The 25,036-nt window shown below is 35.8% G+C and overlaps 1 long non-coding RNA gene across 1 annotated transcript; it reads left to right on the top strand.

Annotated features, from left to right (window-relative positions):
* The first annotated feature begins 19,340 nt into the window (after positions 1–19,340).
* LOC116564298 lies at positions 19,341–24,695 on the top strand. The gene is made up of 3 exons (XR_004274843.1): positions 19,341–19,351; positions 22,827–22,836; positions 24,434–24,695. It is a non-coding gene; the product is annotated as an uncharacterized LOC116564298 (long non-coding RNA).
* Positions 24,696–25,036: the final 341 nt, after the last annotated feature.

The raw sequence follows: 25,036 nt of genomic DNA, 5'->3' as shown, positions 1-25,036 counted from the left end.
CACTACCTCTTAAGAGTCAATAAACGATGTTTTGTTTGTTTTTTATGATTAGAGCAGGGATTTGCCAAGGGTTGAGGAAACTTCTGTTGTCACCCTAGCAAAATTGTCTAGGAAAAATGTCTTCTTATTTGTTGAGATAATTAAGGATGACACTGAAGACCAATGAAAGACAGTTTCTGGTCATTGAAAATTAGAAGAGAGCTAACAGAATCTGCAACTTCCTCAATATTTAAGAGTCATCTGTGGCTCCAATGGCCAGCCAAAAGGGCACCCAGACCAGTGTATTTTGTACAGAGAATGGCTGCACTGGGGTGCTGACAAAGCAGCCGCACCGGCAACACAGCCGCACTGGCCAAAACAGCCGCAAAAGCGACCCGTGGGGCTCCTCCGCCTGGGAATTTCCTAGTCTGTGGGCAATAAAAATGCAGTGTCCACTCACCCTCTGCGCTTTCACTGGGAGCTGCAATCCTGAGCTGTTCCTAAACGGCCACCTTGGATCGATCCCAACTGCCTTTAGTATATGTCCGACTGGAATTGTCACAAGCACATATAATTCAAGGTATCTAAAATAAAACTACCCCCTCATTTTTCTCCCTAAATCTTTTCTTCCTCTCCCCAAGATTTGTGGTTTCAGTAACGGCATCATTGTCTTTCCAATTATTCAAGCTGTAAATTTTGGTTTACTATTAACTCCCCCAGTTCCCTCAAGAAAATATCAGAAACCAAGCCTTCTACTGTGAACTATAAAAGGTCACTTAAAATAATTCTTAACTTTTCACAGCACTATTTTCTACTAAATTTAAACTCTGTGTCTCTAACCTGTTTTATTTCCTTATCTTCCCACCTGGTCTCCTGTGTCTTGCCTTCAGACTAATTTATCCCTGAAACTGCCACTGGAGCAATATAGCTGAAACACAAATCCTCTCAATTCCATCCATAACATATTAATAATCCTTTACTGACCACAAGATGGAAGTCTAACGTTCTTTTAATGTCTTTATATTCTGGATTCAATCACCTGTATTGCTCCCTTCTCTCACTACTTCTCCCAGAAACATCTACTCTGTATTAAGGTCTTATGAAGCTCTGCACCTTTTCATGGGCTGGTTCCTCATCTTGGAATTTGCCTTTCCTGAGCCCCTGTAGTGTAGACAACCTGAGAATATAAAGATCATAGGATATTGAATGTGATGGTTAATACTGAGTGTCAACTTGATTGGATTGAAGGATGCAAAGCATTGATCCTGGGTATGTCTGTGAGAGTGTTGCCAAAGGAGATTAACATTGGAGTCAGTGGGCTGGAAAAGGCAGACCCACCCTTAACCTGGGTGGGTGCAATGTAAGAGCTGCCAGAGTCGCTAGAATATAAGCAGGCAGAAAAATGTGAAAAGAGAGACTGGCCTAGCCTCCCAGCCTACATCTTTTTCCCATGCTGAATGCTCCCTGCCCTCAAATGTTGGACTCCAGGTTCTTCAGTTTTGGACTTGGACTGTCTCTTCTTGCTCCTCAGCCTGCAGATGACCTATTTAGGACTTTGTGATCATGTGAGTTTGTGAGTTAATACTTAATAAACTCACATATATATATATATGGTTCTGTCCTTCTAGAGAACCTTGACTAATACACCGAGCATGCTCAAATAAAGCACATGGATCTTTATGCTGAATGAATGCTTTAGAAAAAAATCTTAATTTCCTTGATCCTGAGGAAATATTAATTCCAACCTGTCATTCTTTAACATCTGACTGTGCAATAAAGCACTTTATTTTGTTTCATGTTGCCTGATGCCTTTTCTGAACTTCTCTATACTTTAAACTTCCCCAGTGCTAAGTGAAGCTAGATACTGGCAGAAAAGTGAAAGTGTTTATATATATATATATATAAATTTATAATACATGTATATTTTTTAATGAGAAATGAAAGAAAAAGGTAACAAACAAAAAAGTTCCCTTCAGACAGTGAAGTCAGGCTAGAATTCCCACCTTCACCTCATTGCAGCCTGCCTGCTGCTCCTGCTCAAAGAAGTAATAAAATAAGTGTGTTTCTTACCCTTGCTTTCTAATTTTCTTATGTTCACAGCAAACACTTAGGTGTATTCTTAACATATCTCAGGTGTGTCTTCAGTTTAGAGATTTTTTTACCTCTACGATTTAATAAAAAGAGTTCTGGCCTTGTAAAGTCAAGTGCAGCAGTTCCACCAGCCTTCAGCCAACTTAGAACCACCAGTTCCTGGACAGCCAGGTAGCAGAGTTTGGGAGCATCTTTTGCTCCCAGAGTTTAACTTAAGAGTCTGAGGGCATTTTCCCTTTAATATAGTACCCAATGTGTCCTTCATTAGAGTTCAGGCCAACAGTGTTTGTGGAACAGAGTATATTCTCCATGATCTATCATAGTATGGAATGTGCGTTTTCCCACTAGAATGGGTGTGTTTTTTCTGTTAATGTCTATACTTTTTTTTTTTCCCCCTTGAGACAAAGTCTCACTCTGTCTCCCAGGCTGGAGTACACGGGCGCGAACTCAGCTCCTCCTGGGTTCAAGCAATTCTCGTGCCTCAGCCTCCTGAGTAGCTGGGACTACAGATGTGTGCCACCACACCCAGCTAATTTTTGGATTTTTAGTAGAGATGAAGTTTCACCATGTTGCCCAGGATGGTTTTGATCTCCTGACCTTGTGATTTGCCCACTTCGGCCTCTCAAAGTGCTGGTATTACAGGCATATGCCACCGCTGGTATTACAGGCATGCACCACCGCGCCCAGCCTAATGTCTATTTTAACTGTTTATGCTGTTTATTGGTTTTAAAATTTAGCTATTGATATATTTTGTTGCAGTTTCCCCTGAATAGTTTTTTAAAGAAGAAATATTTAATGAAGTCCTACATATTCCTCAAGACTCAGGTCAGCTGTTATTCTCTTTTTTAAGTTTTTCTCATTCTGCTTGTTTCAAAAAACTAATAATCTTGCCCATAGTTGTTGCCTTAGAAGGTAGACTGTAGTTTTATCATAAATTTGTTTCTTTCCCTCTGCTACATATTATATTAGTTCTTCATAATTGTAATTGTATATCCCTTTACCAGCCTTGCAATCTTAAGAGGAACCATGTTCATCTTTATATTCCTCTAGCATTAGCAAGTGACCAAATTCACATATACACCTGCTTTATTTATACTTTACCTATAGAATAAGTGACCTATAGAACGGTTTTAAAAATATTTTCTCATTTAAGTTGAACTGTCTCCTCAAATGTTAAGTTTATTTCCCTACACAACTTGATGCTGACATGTAAGTAGTTGTAAGTATGGAAGTGAGAATTCATTATGTGCTGGGCAGGAATAGAAAAATCGTATTTCTAATGAATGCCAATAAATCTACTACAAATATTATCTTTTAGCATTCTGGCCAACTATGCCCCAGTTAAATGCAGTGGCAAATTTTCTGCAATTTTTTTTGTTTTATTTTTTTCTGCAGAGTATTATTTATAGTGTACTACCAAAATGGGCATAACCCAGTTCAAACAAGCCTAATTACAGTTTGCTATTTACTTACTGCCTAAGAATATAAGAATTTTAAAGGATTTTCATAAGTTTTGCTCACAAACATGGTCCTAAATAGCAATCTTTCTCCAATTGACATGGTTTCATTTTGGTCCTCTGTAGACACCAGTGGCTGTAGATCATTTGCAAGATGTGATGTAGTCAAAGAGCAGACAAAAAGTCACTGATAGTCAGTCTTTAGCACATGCGCCAAAGGAATCACTAGAATCACTATTTTGGCTCACACTTAAATGCACCAGTGGAAGAACTAACCTGAATTTCCAAATACTTTTTTCTCCTTGTGATTGAAAAAGAAATCATAAATGTCAGTAGAATATACCTTGCTCAATTCTATGGTGTTATTAAAACCACTGAATGGTATTATATATGCATTTGATTAACTTTTCTGTATTAATATCACTTTTCTCCATCTCAAAAAATGTGAATCTAGTTCCTAGTTGATAACTTGGAATTAACTAGTGTATATTAGAGCAACAGTTCTAAATTTGGGGAATCTGATTCTCCTAAGGTGTCTAAGAAATGTTTTAGATTTTATCTTTAGCAAAAGGTATATAACAAAAGTACATAAATTTTCATAAAATTTTCATGAATCCTTTTCTAGAAGAACAGTTGACCCCAGGTTAAAAAAGGCGTTTTATGAAGATTTGAAACCTTAATTGCTAGTAATTATGCATACTTCAAACTCAACTAGAGCTAGAAATCTAAATCTTTATCAAGATGAGTACCTCATGATAATATATTTTCTATTTACTTTTATAAAAGCAAAAATTACTATAAAGTTGATTGCAATAAAATGAGGAAGAAAATAGCAAAAGTAGAAGATATGTAATTAAATAGGTTTGTGACCTTTGGCCTTACTGCAGAATATTACATCTATGTATGAATGACCTTATCTACCCTAGGAAAGCTGACTGGCACAGTAGATATGACATCTTTTCAAGTACATATTTGATATAAACAGAAAGCAAAACCATATAATTTTAAGAATATATTACATTCTGATGAAAATAGCTACAGAATAATTTTCTGCCATTTCTTCATTCAAAATGATCTCATTTTTTCATTTTTTATTTTAAAATATTTGACAAAGATGAAATATATTCAAGGTGTACAACATAATGATGCCATATACATATGCATTGTGTAATGAGAACTTATGGAGCTCTTTGTACTTAACACCGTAGAGGGACATGAATAAAAATAGCACATGCTCATTATATTTAGGGAATTTTAAAATCTATTTGAGATGCTTGCAATTTCCTTTTGGCAGATGAAAATGAAAAGGTCATCAAATTTATCTACTGCACTCTCCCCATCAAGGTTATTTTTTTTCTGATAGAACCATCATAGACATCACATTAAAACTTTTTGCCTATTTGAAGAATCTACAAATCATGCTATGCCTTATATTCTGAAGAAGTGAATTGAGAATGTGCTACTTTTTTTTAAACCTGTGTTACTGGGGCAAAGAGATTCAGAATATCCTTTATGATACAATGAATAAAGTCTAATTTTATCTCAATGTAAAATTGTTAATGTCATCATTAACTCAAGGGGACAAAGTGGCATTTGGAACATCACATCTAATAATCTGGATTTGTTTAGCATATTTGATTGTCACATTTTTTTGATTCTCCTGAAAAAACAAAAAAGCTATTAAGTGAGGTTAAGATTAATAGTAGAGGTTTTGGGTAAACCCTTCCAGTTTGAAAGGAAATTTGGTCTGACCTCTAAGTTGAAGAGGGTTGAAGAAAAAAATATATTGGTGTTGAGAATACTTTTTCTGAGAAAACACCAAAAGGCACAAACATGTTTTTTTCTCCTCCATGCTTTAATTCTGTTAAACATCAGAAATCACAGAGAGAAATATTACAGATCAGTTTGGATGACCGCAATGGCTAAATTACAGTTATGTTTTCTTTATTTGACCAACTGCACATTATGAATCAAAAATTCTAACAAAGTCTTTTGAAAAGTATTGCAATCTACTTATTGGTGTCCACATTTTTGACAGTTTAGTTATATATTTTAAATAGGTAAGTGTATGGGAGCAAAGTGTAAAATCATTCCAGATCATTTGGAATATTAATTTCTTGGAAACTACTTTGAGTGAATCTAGATTAGTAGTGAAGCCCTAAGCACTAGAAATGGTCAAGCTGGTTTATAGTTTAAGTCAGAGAAAAAAGCATGAAAGCAATGCTGCAATTAAATGACCCCATTCCTTCCAGGAAAGTTGTTGTATTATATATCGAAACAAATCTTCAAAAACAAAAAAAAGCTATTAATTTGCCTGTAGTGTTCATAAACATAAACCTAGATGTTTCATTTATGTAAGATACTGGTATTTATCTGTGATGTTCACTGTCCAAAACGATTCCCTATCTTCAGAGTCCCTTTAAAAAGCTTCAAGGGCTGCAGTGTCCTTGTAGTGATGAAGGACTTATTTGCGATGTTAAACCTCTAGTTGTACAAAATTTTGAAAACTTTTTATTGACGAAGTATTTCTAGTGCTTGGCAACACATTGAGTTTTATTGTGTTCTATATTGCCATGCATTAGCATTAAAACACAGCCAAAATATCTGAAAGAAATGTTGTCAACTGTCATGAGATTTATCAAATTCATCAGCACCAGGGACTTAAATCACTTCCTCTTTAAATAGTACTGTCAAAAATCAATGCAGAATATGAAGCCCTTTCCCACCACCAATAAGTTCACTGTACTCTCAAGGAGAAGTCTTAAAGGGCAAGATCAAACTGAAGACATAATTTTCATGTTTTTTGAAGCCTTCTATTAAAATAATTTCAAATAGATACTTTGGCAAACAGTTTTCTTCATTTGAATACAATGACTCTTTTGATCAAAGCCTTGCAGCCACCATAATGAATACTGTAGAAAAACTGGAGGCCTTTGCCCCAGCTGCCAAGATGAAAGAGGATATTGGAGGTGGGCACTTTGAATATATTCTTCCCAGGAGTTTCCAATGCAGGAGCAGTTCTTGCTTGAGTGAGAATCCACTGTTACAAAGGCTTTCCATTTCCAAACACCTAAGAATCCCCAGACACCAAAGAAAATCTCTGATTTTATTTCCATTGAGGAATTAACACAGAAATATAAATTTTTGATTTCAAACCTGTATTATTAGTCTGCTTGGGCTGCCATAACAAAATACCACAGATTGGGTGGCTTAAACAACAGAAATTTATTTCCTTACAGTTCTTGAAGCTGAAAGTCCGTGATCCAGATGCTAGCAGGGTTGGTTTCTTCTCAGGCCCCTCTCCCTTGCTTACGCACTACCAACTTCTTGCTCTGTTCTCACGTGGCCTTACTTCTGTTGAGTGCACTCTAGGTGTCTCTAATTCAAGCACATCAACTGTAGTGGATTAGTGCCCTGCCCTTTTGACCTCATTTAATCTGAATTACCAACTTAAAGGCTCTACCTCCAAATAAAGAACTAAATTTCCACCTGTGCACTTTGGGGAGCTAACATTCAGTCCATGACACAAAATTGCTCAAAGAGAGATGCATTTCCAAAGACACAACTTTAATTCATTTTTAAATCTTCAAGAAAACATTTTTTTTTTTTTTTTTTTTTTGTGTGTGTGTGTGTGTGTGTGTGATACAGTCTTTCTCTGTACCCCAGGCTGGAGTGCAGTGGCGCAATCTTGGCTCACTGCAATCTCCGCCTCCCGAGTTCAAGTGATTCTCCTGCCTCAGCCTCCTGAGTAGCTGATATTACAGGCATACACCACCACACCCAGCTCAGTTTTGTATTTTTATTAGAGGCGGGGTTCCATCATAGTGATCAAACTCCTGACCTTGTGATCTGCTGGCCTTGCCCTCCTGAAGTGCTGGGATTACAGGCATGAGCCACCACGCCTGGCTAAAAATGATATTTCTTGACATAAGCCTATCCCTCTGTTTCAGAGGGAACTCTGATTCCTTTTGTTACTTTACATATCTGTGTGTCAGGGTTTAAGCACACATTGCAATAAAATAAGTGGAAAATTACTGGATATTAAAATAAGGGGATATCTAAGCCAAAGGTTATTCTGAAATTAAAATTTTGTTTTGTATTATGGGCAATAAGAGTACCCTTCCTTACACATTTCACTTTGAAAAAAATTAATTATATGCATATTTTGAAAACTGCCGTTACATTTGCATTAAAGGAAATGAAATATTTGGCAACATTTTTTTACATTTAATATTATGAAAGGGATACATTTCTATTACAATAAAATCAATTACATACAAAATCTTAGGTATCTATGGTCATCACCTATTAATAGCTGCTTAGTGGTTCCTGTAATTGCTGTCCTTGCCTGCCTTCAAATGTAACAGCAGTTCACTTAGTTTCTGAATCACATAGACATAATGCCACATGGCTCTAATTAACAAATAACCTTTTGGAAAAATCACTCCAAGGGCTTCTCATTAGTAATCAGAGAAGAATCTTCCATTTTACTCAGAGCTGTGTTTGGGATTCTAGAAATTTAATTGGATTGCACAGGTTCGTCTTACGAGAATTGTACTTTTCTCTAATAGACACTCTTATCTCTAACATGCTTATAATCTCATCTCATCCTACTTAATTATTTAATTTTAGAAGAGTCTAGAGTTATAGTAATTATAACAAATCGGATATACAGGTTTGGTCATTTCTTGCATGATTTCTTTGTTCTTCTACCATTTTCAGAGTTAAAAAAGGCTCCAAAGTAATTGGATAACACAGTTATTCTTTTTTTATACTTCTTTCTATACTTATGAATAGTTCAGACACACAAAAAGGCATAAAAACAGAAATATAACAAAACTCACATAACTACCACTTAGTTTAAAAAATTACTGTTTTTTTTCTTAATTTACAGAAAGAGTAAAGGCAGCAATATTGAGTAAAATTATTATACTGCATATCAAACACAAAGGCAGAATCTTAAATGGAAGGTATTATTTGCTCTTTACAAGGTAAATGTTCCCAATGAGCTAACACCTAGCCTTAGTTATTGTGAAAAAGTGTGATATTGTTGACTAAGACTACAACCAATACATCTCTAAAATAAACACAAATGATGAAAAAGTTAAAATAATTAAACACAAATGATGAAAAAAGGTTCTCTTGCAAAATTCATTTCATTGCACCTATGTAATACAGTTTTGAGGTAAATTATGTTATCAATTAAAATGGGCATATTACTTTGCTGATGTATGAATGCACATGAAATAAAGAAAATGGGGGCTGCTACTTGGCCTAGTTTCTGAAAGTCCTAATTGTTATATTTCTTTTACTTTCTTGTAGGGGCCAGATTGGTGAACTAAATGATTTGGAAGGCTACAATCCTTGCATATTTTATGTCTCTGAAATTGACATGAATCTTTGCGAATCCATCTAGGGTGAAACACAAATTAATGCTTTTTTTCTTTACATAGTGACATAGGCATGGGGGCTAATTTCAAAGATTTCCATTTGACCTTCATCATTACTATATAGCTCTTACATAAAGGCCATAGAAATAATATAGTGATCTTGACAATCCCTCCAATGTATCAATTTCACCCATATATGCAAAGAATAGTAAATTAGCAAGTGGGTAGGTCTGTGGACCCAGTGGAACTCCGCTAATCTGGACCTGAGATAGGATTCTATTTACTACTTGACTCTGACTCTAACAGGAGTTGATGATGGTGCTTCAGGTTCCTGGGTGTCAATGTCTTCTTAGACCCTGTGTCCAATAGCTACCTGAGAATGTCTATGGGTCCTGTTGGAAAAGGTCTCAAAGAATCTCTGTCACATATACTTGCCATGGTTTTTACTTGGCATGGACCTTCTTGGGACCCAGCCTTTACTTCAATCAGTGGTTTTCAGTTCCAAAAACTGGCTCAAATATAGAAACTCAGTAAAAGATTCTGACTTGGGGATTGGTGTCCTCAATTCCCACCCACTCAACTTTGATTTTCTTTGACAGTTCAAGCAATACCTTTGTTGGATGCCCACTTGTCATGCCTCCAAGTGCCCTGTGTACATTAACCTTCTCCACAGTTACCTGCATATCTGTACCCTTGTTTGCCTTTGCTACTTATTAAAATATTTGACCCAAATGATTTTGATAGCTAACTGTTGCAACTAGCCTCTTACCTCAGGAGCCCGGCATTCTCATTACTCTTAACGATGCCAGTTCCACAAAAAGTATCTCCTACTGTCAGTCCTGGTCAACAGAGGACATCCATCAGTGAAATTATTGGTGATGCTTGTGCTCCATGCACTAGCAAATTCCATATTATTTTAGTACATGGGCAATCCCTTGGACCTCTCTGTGGAACATTGTCAGCTGGTGGATTTCTAACCTCTCATAGTATACCTGCTTTAGCAACTGCACTCTGAGCCTTTCATCCTTCCTCCACTGTCTTCTATAGCAATTCACACATTTTGACATCACTCAGTTTGGGACATTACTTTCTCCAGATTTCAATCATGAAAACACTTGTTAGCAATATCACCTAAATTCCTTGTCAGGGCGTTAAATCTTGAATCCTAACAGAGTACTCCCTTAATGTTCTCTTTTTTATGCAATTTCACATTTTACCATTCTTCTTTCTTTCTTTTTTTTTTTAAGATGGAGTTTTGCTTTTGTTGCCCAGGCTGGAGTGCAATGACATGATCTTGGCTCACTGAAACCTCTGCCTCCTGGGTTCAAGCAATTCTTGTGCCTCAGCCTCCCGAGTATCTGGGACTACAGGGGTGGGCCTATAGTCTGGCTAAATTTTTGTATTTGTTGTTGTTGTTTTTAGAAGAGATGGGATTCCATCATGTTGGCCAGGCTGGTCTCGAACTTCTGACCTCAAGTGATCCACCCACCCTGGCCTCCCAAAGTGTTGGGATCACAGGCATGAGCCACCATGCCGACCCATTTTACCATTCTTGATCCAGCATCCATACACACTTTCCTGGACCCTGACAATATATGTTGGTCATATCCTACAGCTCCTTCGTGTTTAATTTCTCTCCTTTCTTATACAATTCAGCAACCTTCTGGTCAGGTTATTTAGTGATTTGTCTCTAGTCATTAGTATACTGGCCAAAAAAGAAGAGGAGAGGAGATATTGACGGTGGGTTGGCTATGTTTGAGCAGTGGCCTCTGATCATTTTCAAGCAAGGGGTGAACTCAAGCCTCCAGTAAAGAGGAGTAAGCCACTTCTGCAGGCGTAGAATGGCTTAATAATGTAGAGATTCAAGATTCTGAGCACAATACCCATATATCGCCTTGCAAAGTCTCTACTTCTTCACTTCTTTTAGTTCTACTTCTTTGCAATCAGAATCTTGATCATGGCATAGGAGTCTTGGCTAGAGTTGAAAATTAAATATTCTCTGGAGTTCTGATAGCCTAATAAGTATTGAGCTGGATTCCAACTTTTTCTGTTAGCTGAGATCAGCTGCCAAAGAGGTCTTCTGGCTTTCATCATTCATCTTAAATCGATCACCCTTAGTTCCATACTATTAGCAAGTAACATTTCTGACAGTCAGAATGTGTGGCTTGATCTTGAATGCACAATCTGATCGGCGCACCACAAAGTCTACTAAATATGGCTACAGGACAAGAGATGACACTTACCTAGGAGAATATTTTTAACAGAGAATAAATTTGGTGTGCAGGGAGGGTACAATTTTGTCTGTAACGATGAAGTTATTCTCATGGGTTTATTTTCCCTAGATTGGAGAACCTTCTGTACATATTGGTAACTCTCACAAGTATAAATTCTGAGCCCCATAAGCAAAATAACAAGAATGAAGATTGTTTTCCTGCTTCATCAATGTGTTCTGCCCATATGGTAACACACACTTCATATTCACATACATATGCACACTTTCACACATACACATAACACCTCACCTCTTTGGTCCAACTAGTAGTTGGATAAATTTCTGGATCTAGAGGTTGAGAGGTGGCATGGATAAGTAATCAGTACTGGAAAAGAGAAGAAATAAAAAAAGAAAAAGAAAATAATCAGGAATAGATTTCATGATGTGCCCAAACTAAAGAAACATAGGGTTTTCTTTACAGCTCCTTGTCAATGTATAATTCTCGAAATAATAATAATAATAACAATAATAATAATCACACAGTAGGAAGCACATGTCATGATTTAGGGAACCAGAAAGATGAGAAAGCTATTTCCAATAACATTTTGAAAACTGGCATTCTATAATGTATATAAAAAAATAAATTCTTAAATACATTATATTGGTTACAAAATTGGATGATCATCTGCAGGGTATAAAAATGTCATAAATTTTGATGTTATCTTCTCCACTAGGCAAATAAGAAAATCACTTCATCTTTTCAGCTTTCTATAAGTTAGCTGCTGAATTTATGGAGGTGAGAAACGTCTAGGCCTAAGCAAGAGTAAATAGTGTGTTAAACAAACTTACAAGTACCTGTGGAGTAAGATGACCTAAGGTGGGCCCATTGAACAACATTGTAAGATTACATTAAATGATTAAACAATCATCTTTGCCTTTTGTCTTATTTTGGAATATTTATTTATTAATATACTTGTCCATGTAACCCAAGCAAGGTGTGGCCAAAATAACAGAGCAACAAGACAGTATCAAAATGATTTTTGTTTTACCCTTTCTGTTAAGCCCATAACCTTACTATTAGCACTAAAGAAACTACCATTAGCTTATAATTACATTTGATTAATTTTGAAATAAATGGATCAGCCATATGTTTATAGGTAGAACTGTGAGATCTAAATATTCTTCCTTCATATTATAAATAGTGAGTCCCTGACTGAAAAGCATACTTAATATGTTATAGTAACTATTAAAAATTATGAATATATGGACCTCTGGTTTACTGCTTTATAACAATTGAATGTAGTTCTGTAAGGCATTGAAAGTAAATCTTTAGAAAAAGCTCTCTACTGTTTTAGCACATTTAAAAAATTTAAGATACCATTGACCAAGATAGCCTTGACATTCTCCAAAGTTTGACTGAACTTTAGACAGATTTCTTCCTGCCTCTAAGTCCATGACCTCCCTCTCAAGCTAGCTATTACAGAATTCAGATGGCCTAATCACAGAAGTCTCTCTCCCTTCCCTTTTCTTAGAGTATTTTCTTTAGAAAATTTATAACTGAAAGTTATTTCTCTCTCCCTGAGAGATGTAAATTCTTTTAAAACCCTCTTGCCAGTTTTAAAGCCCAACAAACGTCTTTCTCAAGGACCCGGGAGCCATCCCACGGAAAATTTAATCATCCGGGAAGATACAGTCCATATCTCCCAGCCTCTGTGAAAGGGTAGGAGCCTAACTTCAATGGCTGCTGATTAGCAAGCACAGATGGCCTAATCACAGAGAAAAACATTTGTAAACTCAGGAAATAACTCAATCTGCTCAAAGTCCATCGATCAACCTTCCTAAAGTCCTCTAGTACTTTTCCAATAGCTCATCCCAGCCTTTAAAGGCCATCCCATCATTTGTTTCAGAGGAATTGAATTCAGACCAAGTTCTGCCCTCTCACTTTATAGAAACAACTTTGTATAAAGTCTTCCTTGCTTATCTAACTTTGGTGAAATTTTTGCTTTGACAGAGTTTTCTATAATGACTACCTCATTCTCCATGTAACATATTTCTAAAATTGTCCTGTAGTTTTTTTGTCTTCATTTCTGTATACTAAACCATAGTAAAATATCAAATCAACATTTTCTCTTACTCTTCTATTAGTGGAAAATAAAATTCAGTTGATTAGATGGGTCAATATTGCGATGTTTATTACTTGAAAAAATAATTTCGGAAGACAACTCTTTGATATTCTAACTCTGAATGAAAAGAAAGGCAAAAGTTTGTGGCATATTTGAACCAGTTGACTCTTTAAACAGAATCAAACAAAAAGAAACAGACTGGCATAAAATTTACTCTTACATAATTTTAACACAAAATACAATAAATATTTCGTTTGATAAATTTTAACAAAGATCTTTGAAGGTAGCACTTTCTTTGTTTAAAGATTCATCAGATAATTGCAAGCCCATTTTATTTGCAGTTATCTTAAGATTATAAAATAATGAAGTTTCACCCTTGAAAGGTGAGAGAATATGTGTAATTTTGTGATATTCCAAAATGTTTGGAAGTAAAGGTGATCTCTGAAGAGATAAATGTTCATGATTTAATGATTCATTATTATGAATATTAATAGACTCCACAATAGCATTGTATAAAAATGGAATTGCTTAACTCTGGTCCTCCCATTCCTTTCTTCCAGCAGCAAATATATATATTACCCCCTTTAATTCTTATCCAATTCATGGGGAAAAAGCGCTCTTGTTAAAGAACCAAGCTTATCTGTCACCCACACTGCAAATATGTTATTTAAATCAATTAATTTGAAATAACTGATTATTGACCATCTTATTATATTAAAAAGGAGTCACCTAAGCCAGTAGTGATTCTTTAAATAGCATATTCTCCTATTGTATTTAAAATGTGTTTACACATTGTTAACTACTTGAATGAGAACTAGGGATACAGAAATTTAATGCCTAAGAATTAAAAGCCACTGTATATAAATATCAGAGATAAGGAAAAAATATTAGTCATATAAAGCATCTCAGTATTAAAATGATTAAATTCACAGATAGTCCATTTACACCTAACTTTATAGACACACGTTTCCAATATTCTGACATCAGCAATGACTTTTGGGGCTTTTTCTTTTATGTGTAAGGAACCAGTAATCCATATAGGATCTTAGAACAGGCCCTTGTTACAAAGGACAGATTAAAAAGAGGAAAACAAATTTCTTAACAGGTATATTTCATATGTACATTGGAGGCACCGAGAGAATGAGTAGTTCTCAAAGAGTTGGCTTTAAATTTCAGTTTATATAGCATCTTAAAGAAAGAGCAGTAGATTTTCAGAGTAGTGGCAGGACAGAGGAAAAGAATTTTGAGTCTCTACATGTAGCAAATTGGGGAAAGCAAATAACAGTCAGATTAAAGTTAGTAAAGCTTCTTAATGTAGATTACTCTGTCATCATATCCTGTGATATCAGATGATAAGGGGCTAATGCTCTCTTCAGTGGTTAACTTTTGTTCCTCCTGTTAGAGAGGTGGGCAGGATACCTTTTGTCTTTGTAAATCTATGTCTTGCTTTTAGTGACACAGGGAGGACAAAGTGCTTTCCTGCATCTACTACTTAATTGTCTTCAGCTCAACAATCCTTCATATTTTGTAGAGCCATATGCTGGTCTCCCACAGTGGTTAATGAGCTTACTGCAAGTAACTAGAGGTTGCCACTTACACAATGTTGCTGGTGCTATGGATTATTGTCACTAGCCTATTGGATTTCCACCAATTTGATGTTCTCATTCCTATCTCTTCCCCATTGCCTCAAAAAACAACCAACGAAACAAAAACAACCAAGAATGACTTGGCCTCTATTTCAACAGACATTTATTAAATACCTTCTATGTGCAAGGAAAGTTCTTAATGTATACAGAAGTGAACAACTCAGTTAGGATCACCATTCATGGTGATAGGGATAAGAGGTAGAGCTGATAAGGTAAAGAGAGCAGTCAAACGTGGGCTAGGGCTACTAATTTAGATTAGGTAATAGGGGTGCTTTTTGTCAAGCGGCGTTTGCAGAGACTCGAATGTACTGAATTAGGAAGTCCTCCACATAATTGGGGAAGAGTGTTCAGGCAGAGGGAATAATAAATGCTAACTAAGATCAGAGCATTATGCATTTAAGGATTGGCAAAGGCCAAATTTTCCTCGAAGCTCATTGTCTTAGTTTCCTATGGCGGCTACAAAAATTTTTTTAAAACTTCGTGGTTTAAAACAACAAAAATGTATTCTCATACTTCTAGAGGCCACAAATCTGAAGTCAAGATGTCCACAAAGCTATGCTCCCTCTGGAGATATTACTTCACTAAACTTGGGTCTGCTCACCCAGCACTGTAAAGCCAAACACCCATGCCAAAGTTTACAGCAAGGGAAAAAAGGGCATTTGCTTGCAGAGTGCCAAGCTAATGCTTAAGACCTGACCTCCCTGATGGTTTACATGTAAGGATTTTTAACAGCAGGAGGCAGAAATTACAGGCAAAGTCTTAAATCAATACATGGAGGACATACATTGGTTTGACCTAAAAAAGTTTGATGTCTTGAAGTGGGGACCTGCGAGGGATGGCTTACAGGTCATAGGTGGATTCAGAGACTTTTAGATGTGCAGTTGGTTTAGGAAGACAAGCTTTATCTACAAAGTTGGGGTCAGCAGAAAGAAATGTTATTATTTGGTCTGTGGACATGGCTTCTCCAGGTCCAGTCAGAAAAAAATTTGGAACAAAGAACAATAGTCAGAGTTCAGACCTTTGTTCACCCTTATCTGAGGTTTACATGGCAGAGGTTTTTTGTTTGTTTGTTTGTTTTTAATCTATCTGTTGGCATTTTTTATTTAGTGGGGGTCCAGGTTTCCAAAAAACAACTCAGGGATATGTTAAGATATTATTTTTGGTTTCTATAGGGAATCAAGCATCTTCTGACTCTAACTTACTTGGGTGGGTATTGTTTAAGTTATCATTACCTTTTTGTTTATCAGGTTGCTCATTTACTTTTTAGGGCTAGCTAGATGCCTGGGATTGCCCTTGAAGGGACTCAAGAGTTTTCCTTTATTTCCATGCTTAAGACAGGGATAGCAGGCCCCTAAAAGGGGTCCCTGCTTTGTCTCAAAGGCTCTAGAAATGAATACTTCCTTGCTTTTCTGGCTTCTAGTGGCTCCAAAAATTCCCTGGGTTATGACTATGTTATTCCAGTCTCTGCCACTCTCTTCATGAGGTCTTCTCCTCTGTGTCTGAATCTTCTCCTCTTTTGTCTCTAATAAAAAGAATTATCATTGAATTTAGGGCTCACCCATGTAATTCATAACGATGTCATCTCAAAATCCTTAACTTAATGACACCTGCAAACACTCTTTTCCAGATAGGTTTATAATCCTAGGCTCTTGGAGTTAAGATGCAAAAATTTTTTTTGTGAGGCTATCATTCAACCCATGACACTTACCTTAATAAATATACTCTTCAGGGAAGTGACTGGTTTGAACTAATAGCAGGTGGGCTTCTCATGAGTTAGCCTCAAATATATAGCAAAATCTTGGAAATTCTTCCCTCGTCTCCAGGCTAGATCTTCCATGCATTTTAAAGACACCTTTTCTTTCAGGCAATTCCGCTTCTAACCAGAGGCTTAGAAATATGCTAACACAATAGTCCATTGGAATGACTGACAGTTTTGCTAAACTATTATGTTTGTCTTATGTCCTGACACAATTTTCTGCTGCTAAATTCAGTGACAGCATCTCCCTGCATTTAGCATCTAACTAAGACAAGAGCGTAGTGCATTTAAGAATGAGCAGAAAGGTCAATCTTAATATCCAGAGTCTCTTTTTAAAACTCACATTGTTTGAGCCACTTAAACACATAGGCCTGCATTCATTTATAACTTTTTTTTCCCATTGATTTATTTCCCCTATTAAAAGCATCAGCCATGTATAAAGACATTTACATACTTTAAATATCTAATTAGTGTACCCAAGTTCTGCATTAAAGAAATAGAATCAATATGTGTTGAATGCACATGAACTCTATAATCCTATGGAATAGGAGCATGACATTTAGGTCATCATTAAGAACAAAACATTACTAATAATTACCGAGGAGGGGGAGCATCTTTTATTACTTTTTTCCCAAGATGTTGATTCCATATTTACCATTTAGACTGGTTGTTAGGAGGAATTTTTAAATAACTATTTGGAAAAATTCACTGGCTTCAAGTAGGCTGAAGATAATGTTCTTTTGAACTTAAATTTATTTTTAGTTCCTGTGTAGTAAAATTTTAAAAATGTGTTCATATTAATCTGACTTTTGAATTTTTATAAACCTCTGTGTCTCAGATACATTTTTTTCTTTCTCTAATTCTAAGACCATGTATAGTGACAATTCTTTATTCTTTGAGCCATAATTCAATACCTGGTAATTTAAAGGTCAATAAACAATGTAAAAGCAATTTCATGTATTTCCCTTTCACCACCTAATTGTCAAAAGTACACTTTGTACTATGGGGACATGCTGTCAGCCTAACATCAGCGCCTTTCCCCTCCCCTGTGCTTCTTAACACCTGTTCTTGCTTGAGCTTGACTTCTTATTTCTGGTATTAAATATTTCCTGTTGTTCCTTATTGTTCTGATTAATTACAAATACAAGCCAAGAGAGTGATTATAAATAGATGGTGTTAAGTTATTATTAGTGATGGAATAAATACTAACCTATATTGGGCAGTTTATTTGAGCTGTAAGTGATTGCCTATGGGACTATTTACTCTGCTTCTCCAAAGAAAATTGTCCTTTTGACTTTTGACATGACATAAACTAAAAGAAACCAATATTAATCTGCATTGACTTGCTCAGCTCAGTTGCTGGCAAGTAAAAAGACCCAGACCTTCCAAAGTTTTATTTTAACAATGCAGAGACACATACTTCTTTATATGGGGTCTGTGTCTGTGCATGTTGTCAATTTTGTAGAAAAAAAGTCTTGTTATGGTCCAAATAATGCATTGAATTTAGATGACTTCTAAACAATGAAACATCAGAATACTGAATGCAGGATGCATTTTACTTCTTTTTCACTCAAGTTCTTAAGAAAACAGAGCATGAAGAGGTTTTTTAAAATGATGTTCCAAGGCTTTCTAAAGCGCTCTACTTAAATCAGCCATGTTATTCTTCATCTATTACCATTCTAGGCAGTATATGTAGTCTCCATGATAGGCAACATATTTTACAAAAAGAAAGACTTTTCAGAATATATAAAAACATTCAGGGGTAGCAAATGCTTTATAAGACTCTTACTTATCCTTCCCTCCACATCCAGACATGTTCTTGGGAGTTGTTTCTAAAGAGTCATCTGGAATACATTCCAAAAACTTGTTAATGATATGCATCTCTGTGAATTTTTTTTTAAGGTAGACCCCCATTTTGATATGCAGACCTTTGCATTTAAGGTTGTATTTGTTTGTATTATTTTATGAAAAAAAATTCAATTAACTAATTCCAGGAAGCATAAAATGCTGTGTATGGTATTCTGTATTTCACTTGTAAACCATTTTCAGAGCTGGTTTATTTCAAACTTGTGTATAAGTCCACTTCCATTAAAATCAACAGGGGCATGTTGAGCATAAGAAAAGAGGATCCACAAAATGTTGCTCAGCTCTCACGTGTGTTTTTTGAAGCTGGCTTCCATGGAAATGGTCCCTGATACTTTTCTAGGTGCTGAGAAAACCACTGAGCTAAACAGACTCTAGTCCTATCCTCATAGGGCTTATTAGTTGTACACATAACTCATTTGCAAGCAGTGATAAGGACTAAAACTGATGTGGCATTCGAGTTGACAGCTCATGGTTAAGTAGGAGTTAACTAAGTAAAGAAGGAGGAAGGCTTTCCAAGAAGAGGAGGCATACACATAAAGACCCTCAGGATGGAAGGAGCATGTGCATTTGTAGGACTTGAAAGAAGGAAGGAGTTTCTGGACGATTTTATAAAACGGCCTTTTGTAGAATAATAACTATCTAGGCCTTCTAAAACCTATAGCAGGCTGGGGGCATACTGGCTCACGCCTGTAATCCCAGCACTTTGGGAGGCTAAGGCAGGTAAATCACGAGGTCAGGTGTTCAAGACAAGCCTGGCCAACGTAGTGAAACACAGTCTCTATTAAAATACAAAAATTTAGCCAGGTGTGGTGGTGGAGACCTGTAATCTTAGTTACTCAGGAGGCTGAGACAGGAGAATCGCTTGAACCCAAGAGGCAGAGGTTGCAGTGAACCAGTGAGCCAAGGTTGTGCCACTGCACTGCATCATGGGCCACAGTGCAAGACTGTCTCAAAAAAAAAAAAAAAAGCAAAAAACCAAAAAAACCTATACCAGATACAGACTTACAAATCTTTTATGAACAGAGTTTTCAAGTATTTTTTTACTTTTCTTTCAGAAAATGTAAGTTGATACCAAATGCAATTTACATAAATATAATTTTTGTTCCCAAGCCCTTGGGATCCCTCCACTTGCATCAGTGTGGTCTGGATGTGAGACTGAAGTCAAAGGAGGTTATTTTGAGGTTTAAGATTGAATGAGTGCCCAGCTGGGTTTTGAACTTGCATAGGACCTATATCCCCTTTATTTTGGCTTATTTCTCACTTTTGTAATCTGTATTTTTACCCAATGCCTATACCCCTTACTGTATCTTGGGAGTAATAACTTGCTTTTTATTTTACAGGTTCATAGATGGAAAGAACTTGCCTTGTCTCAGATGAGACTTTGGACTGCAGACTTTCAAGTTAATGGCAAAATGAGTTAAGACTTGTACTGTTGAGAAGGATTGATTGCGTTTTTCAGTGTAAGAAAGACATGAGATTTGAGAGGGGCTGGGGTGGAATGATATGGTTTGGATTTGTATCCCTGATCAAATCACATTTCAAATTGTAATTCCCAATATTAGAGGAGGGGCCTACTGTGAGGTGATTAGATCCTGGGGGTGGATTTTCTTCTTACTTTTTCCCATGATAGTGCATAAGTTCTCACGGGATCTGCTTGTCTAAAAGTGTATAGCACCTCCCCCTTTCCTCTCTTCCTCCTGCTCTGGCCATGTGAGATGTGCCTCCTTCCTCTTTGCCTTCCACCATGATTGTAAGTTTCCTGAGGCCTCCCCAGCTATGCTTCTTATATAGCCTGCAGTGCTGTGAGCCAATTAGACCTCTTTTCTTTATAAATTACCCAATCTTTTTTATAGCAGTGGGAGAGTGGACTAACACACTTTGCTATGACAGAGCTAAATTTGCTTTACAAATCCATAGAGTTTGCATGTGTTATTTTCTTTGCCTGAAATAGTCTTCTACCAAATATCTTATGGATGGTCCTTCTCTCCAGTTTTTAGGTTAAAACTCACCCAATGACAAAATTTTAAGATTTTTTTCTCTACTCTATTATCCTTTCTTACTTTCTTCACAGCAGGTGCTAGCTAAAAATATCTTATTTGTCTGCTTGTTTATTGTCTAATTATACCCACTTTAAGAAGATAAGCTTCACAAAGTCAGGACACTCAGTGACTACAGAAGTATCTGACCCAATGTGGGAATTCAGTAAATATTTACAAAAAATAAATGATCTCTTCTCATTCTTTTCTCCTTTCTTTATGTGGTTGTCATAATTCCTGACATCTGTCTGCATTTGCTTTCTGTAAATCTTTAGTAAGCCTGCAGGCCTATTCCATATGCAGTACTTCCCAATCAAAATCAAAACAAATAAATTGATAATATTCCTTTCTAGAATACTTTTATCTTCTTTCACTTCATATTTGTCTTGCTTCTAATTGTTGGGTGTTTAAGTTTGATTTCATGGGATAGACAAATTTGTAACTCATGCTAAAAGGCAGGACTGATTTTCAGAAACAGAATAGTGACCAGGTAGTAATCAACATCAGACCAACTAGAAAATCAGATGCAAAATATTAGCTGGGAACCAACAAAGTTACAAAACAACCCAGCAAAGGTACAAAAAATGGAAACTAGAGAAGTCAGATAGGCTGAAGACAAAGACCAGTTTCAATCTAAAGTCAAGATAATCTCCACAGAAACCTGTTTCATAGAGTGCAGCTGCTAAGTCTTCAAACTTTTAGACCTGATTTGGCTTTATCCCTTAGGCATGTTCTTCCATTTCAGATTGAATGAAATCTTTATTCGCTTACATTGAAATCAGTTTCATCCTTCCAGCAGTTGTCATAGTCTCTAAATTGGGTAGGTGCCATACATAAAACTCTATGTCTTCAGAAATTCATTTGAGGCCAATCTGTAAGAAGTGAATTAGTCCTTTGGAAGACCCTCAGACATAGGCCTGGAAGACCCTCAGACATAGGCCTCACTATATGATGGAGAATTTCAAGGCAAATTTATGTTGTATAAAATGTTTCATTTAGAGAATGAATATATTCTTTTATTTCTAGTGGGGTTACTAGTTACCAATAACCAAACAATTTAAATCCACTAAAATAAGAGTAATGAGTAGGTCAATTTGTTTTTAGATGCTAGTATGCCATATTTCTTGTCTAGTGTTAAATTTTCTGTTCTTTTACACATGAGGGCTTTGTGTTCTGTAATTGCTCTTTAATGTGGAGATCTATTTTAATTTAGGAAAGAGCAAATGTAAATAGACAAAAATGTCAATAAACAATACTGTACTGGCCAGTTTGTAGAAAAATTATGAATGCATTCTGGAATGATTGTAGTTAGCATCAATATCTGTGATTGTAGAATCACATCTAAATTGTGATAAAATCACTGTTAATATTAATTAATATCATCTAAACTAGAATTTAAAGAATAGCTGACATAATTTACTCATATTTTCTCCCTAAATTGTAAAATCTGTGTTTGTTCACCATAGAATATTTTGAAAAAGGTAATCAAAAACTAAAATCATCCATAACATTATATATCAATAATCACTATTGATCCTTTGGTATATATCCTTTCAGTTGTTTTTCTACAAGGTGATTTAGGAAAAGCTGTTTTAAAGTCAGTTTTTTTTTTTTTTAATTACATGTCAAACAAATCCCTATGGAATTACATAATTTTCTGTTGCCCCACTGAAAATTGCTAGAATTAAGTCCTCTGATGTATCATACACTGATTCAAAAGACAAAACCATATCAGCACCTAAGTATTCCAGGCATTTTTATTGGTTATCACTATGGAGTTTAGATTTTTCTTTACTTCTAAAACTCTCCCATGATGTTTCTGGCCCTTGGAGTTCTTTCCCCAACAGGGTTTTGTGAAGAATTGGTGTATATGGATTAAAACTCTGGAGTTTGAGCTGAACATACCTAGATTTGAGTCCCATTTCCACCACTTTCTGCCACTTTCTGTGTGAACTTATGCATGAAATTTCGTTTTTCATTCTCAGTTTTCACACCAGCAAAATTGAAATAATAAAAACAGGCAATTAGTAATGTCATGACAAATACTATAAGGCTGCAGTGGTTTTAAAATATATACACAAATTCTTTAAGGCTCCTGTCTTTGGCAGATGGAGTTTATGTCCTTTCTGTTGAATCTGAACTGACTTTATGTATTTTTTTTTATTTTATTTTAGATTCAGGAGTACATGTGCAGATTTGTTATGTAGGTAAATAGTGTGTCAAAGGAGTTTAGTATACAGATTATTTAATCACCCTGGTAATGAGCATAGTACTTGATAGGTAGTTTTTTGATTCTCAGCCTCCTCCCACCTTCATACTCAAGTGGGACCCAGTTCCTGTTGCTTCCTTCTTTGTGTCCATGGGTACTCACTTATAAAATAGAACATGTTGTATTTGGTTTTTCATTCGTTTGTTAATTTGTTTAGTACAATGGCTTCCAGCTTCAACCATATTACTACAAAGGATATGACTTGTATCTGTGTGTGTGTCTGTGTAGTATTCCATGGTGTATAGGTACCACTTTTTTTCATCCAGGCTACTGTCAATGGACATTTAAGTTGATTCCATGTCTTTGCTATTGTAAATATTGCTGCAATGAACATACATATGCATGTGTCTTTATGGTGGAATGATTTCTATTCCTTTGGGTATATATCTAATAATGGAATTGCTAGTCAAATGTTAATTCTGTTTTAAGTCCTTTGAGAAATTACCAAACCGCTTTACACAATGGCTAAACTAATTTGCATTCTCACTAGCAGTATCTGTGCATTCTGTTTCCTCTGTAACCTCACCAGCATCTGTTGTTTTTTGACCTTTTAATAATAATAATTTTGACTGATATGAGATGGTATCTTATTGTGGTTTTAATTCACATTTCTCTAATTATTAGTAACATTGATTATCTTCTCATATGCTTTTTTGGGTGCATGTATCTATTCTTTAAAAAATGTTTTAAACTCCACTCTAAATGTTTAGAACTCCCCACTTTAAATACACAAAATATACACTCTTATCAGTATTACATCACACCTATTTACAGGTTTAAATGACATATTGGTTGGCTGCTTGTTCATTATTTTCTTCCCTCATTTTTTTTATATATCTCTATTATTAAACACAATTACAGGCATACCCATTTTTAGACTGCATTCTAGCCTGGGCAATAAAGCAACACCCCTGTTCTCTCTCCCTCTTCCTCTTTCTTTTTTCCTTCATTCTTTTTTTTTCTTTTTCTTTTTTTTTTATTCTTTCTCTTTCTTTCTCTCCTTTCTTCCTCTAAAAAAAAATGTTTGTTCATGTCCTTTGCCCACTTGTTAATGGGGTTGCTTTTTGCTTGTTAATTTGTTTAAGGTTCTTAAAGATTCTGGCTATTAGACCTTTGTCAGATGCATAGTTTACACACATTTTCTCCCATTTTGTATATTGTCTGTTTACTCAGTTGTAGATTCTTTTGCTGTGCAGAAGCTCTGTAGTTTAATTAAGTCCCATCTGTCAATTTTTGCTTTTGTTGCAATTGCTGTTGGCATCTTCATCATGAAATCTTTCCCTGTGCCTATGTCCAGAATGATTTTGAGGTTTTCTTCCAGGGTTTTTATAGTTTTGGGTTTTACATTTAGGTTTTTAATCCATCTTGAGTTGATTTTTTTTGTATATAGGGTAAATAAGTGCTCCAGTTTCAATCTTCTGCATATTGCTAGCCATTTTTCCCAGTACCATTTATTGAAGAGGGATTCCTTTCCCCATTGCTTGTTTTGTTGAAGATTAAATGATTTAGGTGTGTGACATGATTTCTTGGCTCTCTATTCTGTTTCATTGGTTTATGTGTCTGTTTTTGTAGCAGTACCGAGCTGTTTTGGTTACCATAGCCTTCCAGTATAGTTTGAAGTGGGAGTAATATGATGCCTCTAGCTTTGTTCATTTTGTTTAGGATTCCTTTGGCTATTCAGGCCCTTTTTTGGATCCAAATGAACTTTAAAATTATTTTTTCTAATTCTGTGAAGAATGTCATTGGCAGATGAATAGCAATAATATTGAATCTGTACATTGCTTTGGGCAATGTGGCCAATTTAACTGTATTGATTTTTCTATTGATGAGCATGAAATTTTTTTTCATTTGTTTGTGCTGTCTCTGATTTCCTTCATGGTTGTTTTCTGATTCTTATCATAGAGATCTTTCACCTACCTGGTAAGCTGCATTCCTAGGCATTTCATTCATTTTGTGCTTACTGTGAATGGGATGGCATTCCTGTTTTGGCTCTCAACTTGGACTTTATTGGTGTAAAAAAATGCTACTGATTTTTGTGCATTGATTTTGTATCCAGAAGCTTTGATAAAGTTGTTTATCACATCAGGGAATTTGGAGGCTGAGATTATATGGTGTGGTAGGCATAGAATCATATTGTCTGCAAAGAGAAGTAGGTTGGCTTCCTCTCTTCCTACCTGAATATTGCTAATTTTTCTCTCTTGCTGATTGCTC

Source organism: Sapajus apella, unplaced genomic scaffold, assembly GCF_009761245.1.
Source record: "Sapajus apella isolate SASKATOON/1434 unplaced genomic scaffold, GSC_monkey_1.0 scaffold1, whole genome shotgun sequence".
Lineage (NCBI taxonomy): Eukaryota > Metazoa > Chordata > Mammalia > Primates > Cebidae > Sapajus > Sapajus apella.
The sequence above is the reverse complement of the archived record's forward strand: the minus strand, read 5'-3'. Positions and strand labels throughout refer to the sequence as shown.